We start from the raw sequence: 6,000 nt of genomic DNA on the forward strand, positions 1-6,000 counted from the left end.
GCCCTGCAGACACCTTTGCTCTTGCACTTCCAGCCTCCGGATCTGTGAGAAAATTAGTTTCTGTCCTTTAAGCCACCGGGTCTGGTATTTCGTTATTGCGCCCTGAGCAAACGAACTAATACACAGTCCCACAGTCCTCACTAAGCCCCGGGGCCTCTGGACTTCATCTTGGAGCAAACCTGCCCCCCCAACACACACACACACACACACACACACACACACACACACACACAGAGGCAGCCCCTTCCCCTTAGTTGGCGGGCAAGAGGTTGTCTGCGGAGGTGAGGGGCTGTTAAAAGGCCTGCGGAAGGAACACCCCTTCCTGTCCATGAGAGGTCCAGACAGCGAGGCAGGTCCTCTGATGACCTGCTCGGGACGGGCGGGGCGGGCAGCCACCTCAGCCCTGGTCCTGGATCTCGCCTTATAGCTGGCCCCAACCTTGTGGGAAGGAGGCGGAGAAGACCACGCATCTGTGTCCTTTCCTTCCTGGCCCTCCACGTGGCAAAGGGAAGTTCCCACGGGCGGCCGCTGCCCATCCTGCAGCCACGCTTCATGCGGGGGGAGCGGGGGAGGGCGTGCCGCAGCTCACGGGATGGGCACCCAGGCCCTGGGCGACTCGGCCACTCGGCACCTGGGCCACTGGCCGCCGCGGAAAGGAGACACCAGCCGTTTCCTGCTGCTTTTCCTTTGGAGAGCGGCAGCAGGAATGGGGGGGATTTCAGATCTCTCTTGCAGCAAAGGTGGTGGGAGAACCGGCTGGGACCAGCAAGCAGAGCTGGCCCTCTAGTGGCTTCTGAGGGCCGGCGGCTTTTCCACGAAGTCACGTATTAAGAGTTCCTTAAAGAAACAAATGAATAAAAGCTTAAAAAAAAATAAATATTGGAGGGAATACTTATTTCCCCCTTTTCTTCTTCTTTTCCTCTATACGTCTGAGGAATAGAAGAAGGAGACAGGAAAGGAGAGAAAGGAGCAAAATGGGAGGGGCGCAGGAGGGACCAAGGGGATTTTTAACCTGTTTAATAAACGTGAGGCAAGGTTAAATATTCCCCTAGGAGAACTATTAGTTTACTTGCTCTGTGACACTTCAAGTCTGGCCCCTTTTAGCAAACTAGCTAGAAATCCAGTTTGGTAACCGTCAAGTACTTTACTGGGATAGATAATTTTATTTAATTCTTATACAAACCCTAGACAGAGGTATTTTATTTTTATCATCATCATCATCTCCATACAGATGGGAAAACTGGAGGAGAGAGAAGTGAATTGACTTACTCAGGGGTGCAGAGCTATTGAATAGGGAAGTCTGAAGTTGGGATCCGCGTCCAGGCTCCAGGGATAGGACCACATATTAACCCCTCTATTGAGCCAGCCAGCACAGAGGCTAAAGTGTCTCAGGACACTCATGCCCTCTAGGTTCACCACACATTCTCTCCTTTTCGTCTCGGGTCCCTCCTCCAAGCTCCGACATTCTCCACACGCATCAGACACAGAGGGCAGGCACAGGATGATTTCTATTCCTCACAATCCAATAAGGTCTTTGTGACCCTAATTCTTCGGGCAGAAGCATAATAATTGTAAAAGTAATGAAAGGAAGGCCAGGGAGATTTTCCTCTTAATGGGCAGAAAAGACAGTTCTTTCCAAAGATTGCAAACCACCCTCTGATCTCCTTTGTTTCAAGTCATTTAAAACAGCCTGCCGCAGGGAAGTAGCCAGCCCAGAATGCTACCACACATCTTCATTAATTCCACAAATATGTATTTTGTAGCCAAAGAATGAGTTCCTATTGTATTCCAGGCACTATTCTAATGTCCAGGGATATAGTAGGGAAACAGGGCAAAGGTCAAGCAGTCTAGGAGAGAGAGAGAGCCTGTACTTAGACAAAGGAAGAAAGAAGGAAGAAACAAATAATGAGATAATTTCAGACAGTGATAAATGACGTGGCTAAAATAAAGCTGGGTAACGGGATACGGAGGATCTCAGGACCAGGACCACCTGAACCAGAGATGTCAGGGAAGTCCTCTCGGAGGAATGATATCCGAGCAGAGACCCAAGTGATAAGAAAGAGCCCAAGGAGAGCCACAACCATGTCAAGATCTAGGGAAGAGTATTTCAGAAAAGAGACATTAGCGTGTGAAAGATGCTGACCCAAGAAAAGTCAACATGCTCGAGATATCCAAGGACAGATGAGTTGACAGACGGAAATATCCAAGTAGCTATTCAAGTAGAAATGAGTTGATGATTGGAGTCTGAGGTTCAAGAGAAAGAAAAGGTAGAAGACAGGGACTTGAAAGTCATCAGCCTAGAGATACATCTAAAACCATGGGGCTGGATGAGAGTATCTGCGGAGAGAGCACAGATGGAGAAGTTGAAGACGGCTGCGGGGAGACCCTCGGCCCTCCGTTAACAGCCAGCGGTCTGGCAATGCTGGCCCAGAAACAGTCCCTGAGGTAGGGTGTGATGGTAACTCCGGCATAGGAGCCTAGAGAAGCCTTCAATCAGGCAGCAGTTAACTGAGCCAAATGGTGCTGAGACACCAGGTAAGACAGCAACAGGGCACCTGTGATGGCTGGTGTGGGTGTCCTCCAAAGGGCCTCCTCAGAAGAATGCTTGAGATGAAGGACAGACATCAGGGCACAGAGGAGAGAAGAGGGGGAGAAGGCGGACAGTGAACAAGGTTATAGGCTGCGTTTTTGTCAAAGTCTCTGCTACTTCCCGGACCCCTCATCCTCTTACACCTCTCTTATCCAGAAGAGGAGGGAGCAGGTCTGCATTTGCTGCATACCATCCTTTACAATCCCCAAAACTCAGTATTTAATTACAACGTTGATAACTAAGAAGATTTACAGATGGCTTAAAGTCAGTATAATCACGTGGGAAGTCCAATTGTCTTTGCCTGGATTCCCCGGAAAGCACATCTTCAGGCGAAAGCTTACGTGCTCCTGCTGTGTTAGGGAGTGCAACTTCAGGCAGCAGAGGAGTGAGGGACCAGGGCAAGGAGGCCTGGAAGGAGCGAGAGGCACTACCGGGAGGAAGATGCGTCCTTAAACCTGCTGCCCCTTAGCTGCTCAGTCCTGGGGGGCCATCCTCCAAGGAGTCACGTAACTGGCACCTTAGGACAGTCTCCCCGGGGAGCGGGCTGGGGGTGCAGGGAGGAGAAACAGCACCTGACTCCCTTCTCCAACTGGTCAAACGTTCGCCTCCTGGGATGTTGACCCCCCTCCCTTTCTGTAGCACAGACTCACGTGGGTGCCAAGCTGGGGTCCTGCTATGTCAACAGGGAAGCCCTAGGGCAGGAGGAGGGAAGCGGTGAAGCAGACCCAGGGCAGAACCTGGTGTGGCCACACCAGCTTGAAATCCGTCACGTCTACACAGAAATGGTCACTGCCTTGGTGACTGGAAAAGTGACAGATGAGGCCAAGAAGTTTTCAAGTGGTGCATGAAAGGTACCTGGTGGGTCATCTGAATAATAATTTGAACTGTGACTTTAAAGAACATAAGAAGCGAAATGTCAGTGAGGTTTTATGTCTTTAAGAGAACAACCAAACCAAGATAGCTGTTCAAGGATGTTTACAGGAGCAGTGTCTGTAATAGGTAAAAAAAAAAAATTAAAATTAAGAACAAAAACTAGAGAAAATCATCCCCCAGAAATGGAGACTGGTTAATAAATGACGATATCTAATACAATGAAAGTCTATGACTTCATTAAAAGAAGGATGATTGCGGCTGGTGGCAGGAGACAGGAAGAAAGGGGCACCAGGAAAGTTTTGAGGGTGACAAATATGTTCACTGTTTGCTGTTGGTGAGAGTTGCGGGGATGTATACGGATCTGAAAACGCATCAGCATGCACACTTCAAATATGGGAAGTTTACTGTGTGTCAGTAAAGCTGTAAAAATAATAAAAATTGAGGGTGCTACGGAGGAAATACAGAGATGTTGGTCAAAGGGTACAAACTTCCAGTTACGAGAGGAATAAGTTCTGGAGCTCTAATGTACAGCATGGTAACTACAGTAATAAGACACAGTGATGTGTCATATAATTGAAATGTCCTGAGAGCAGATGATAGAGGTTTTCACCACACACACACACACACACACACACACACAAGGTAACCATATGAGGTGATGGATATGTTAATCAGCGCCACTGTGGTCACATTTTCACAATGTACACACACATCCAACAGCATATGGTGTGGGCAGTACACTGAACCTCACTAAGCCTTAGCTTTCTCATCTCTAAATTGGGGGCTAATAATCATTAAAAATTCTACAAATAATAAATGCTGGAGAGGGTGTGGAAAAAAGGGAACCCTCTTAGACTGTTGGTGGGAATGTAAATTGGTGCAGCCACTATGGAGAACAGTGTAGAGGTTCCCTAAAAAACTAAAAATAGAGTTACTGTATGATCCTGCAATCCCACTCCTGGGCATATACCTGGAGAAAACCATAATTCGAAAAGACACATGCATCCCTATGTTCATAGCAGCACTGTTCACAATAGCCAGGACGTGGAAACAACCTAACTGTCCATTGACAGATGAATGGATAAAGAAGATGTGGTACATACATATATATAATGGAATACTACTCAGCCATTAAGAAGAATGAAATAATGCCATTTGCAGCAACATGGGTGGACCTAGAGATTATCATACTAAGTGAAGTAAGCCAGACAGAGAAAGACAAATACCATAAGCTGTCACTTATATGTGGGATCGAAAATATGACACAAATGAACTTACCTATGAAATAGAAACAGACTTACAGACAGAGAGAACAGACTTGTGGTTGCCAGAGGGGAGGGATGGAGTGGGAGTTTGGGATTAGCAGATGCAAACTATTATATAGAGAATGGATGAACAACAAGGTCCTACTGCATAGCACAGGAAACTAATATCCTGTGATAAACCATAATGGAAAAGAATATGAAAAAGAATATATATGTAAAACTGAGTCACTTTGTTATACAGCAGAAATTAACATAACATTGTAAATCAACTTATACTTCAATAAAATTTTTTTTAAAAGTAGTAAGTGAACAAACAAAACAAAGACTAACACATAGATACAGAGAACAGGTTGGTGGTTACCAGAGGGGAAAGGGGGCGGGGGGAAGGGCAAAATGGGTAAAGGGAGTCAACTCTATGGTGACAGATGGAGGGAGTCAACTCTATGGTGACAGATGGAGGGAGTCAACTCTATGGTGACAGATGGAAGCTCTACTTTTGGTGGTAAGCACACTGTAGTGTATACAGAAGTCAAATTAGAATGCTGTACACATGAAACTTGTATAATGTTATAAACCAATGTTACCTCAATTAAAAAAAATAAAAATAAAATTCTCTTCCTGACAAGCTTTTATCAGTAGATCCCTCTACTCTTGCATTTCTGTGGAACAACATGTAACGCCAAGAATTAACTCCAAAGGCTTTGAAAATGTTTTTGGATTCCTCCTACCACAAGAAGATTAGGCTCAACTAGGCACAGGTTAAGGTTCTGTTGAATCATTTGGCTTTTCCAATCCCAGTTCATGGCCCAGTTAGAACTGCTATTTACACAGTTACGTGATAATGTGGATTCAAAGGGAACAAAAGACATATACATTATTATTTCTCTGTATTAAATGTTTAGTGTGTATAAAATCATTAAAATTATATAACCGTCAGGAATAATAAAATATTTTCAAAACTCTCAAAAAAATCATGTACACTTTAAATATATACAGTTTTATTTATTTATTTATTTTTGCTTACGTTGGGTCTTCACTGCTGTGCCTGGGCTTTCTCTAGTTGCCGCGAGTGGGGGTTACTCTTCGTTGCGGTGTGCGGGTTCTAGGCACGTGGGCTCAGTAGTTGTGACTTGCGGGCTCTAGAGCACAGGCTCAGTAGTTGTGGCGCATGGGCTTAGTTGCTCTGCGGCATGTGGGATCTTCCCGGACCAGGGCTCGAACCCGCTCCCCCTGCATTGGCAGGCGGATTCTTAACCACTGCGCCACCGGGAA

The sequence above is a fragment of the Stenella coeruleoalba genome (assembly GCF_951394435.1).
Source record: "Stenella coeruleoalba genome assembly, chromosome: 19".
NCBI classification, from domain to species: Eukaryota; Metazoa; Chordata; class Mammalia; order Artiodactyla; family Delphinidae; genus Stenella; species Stenella coeruleoalba.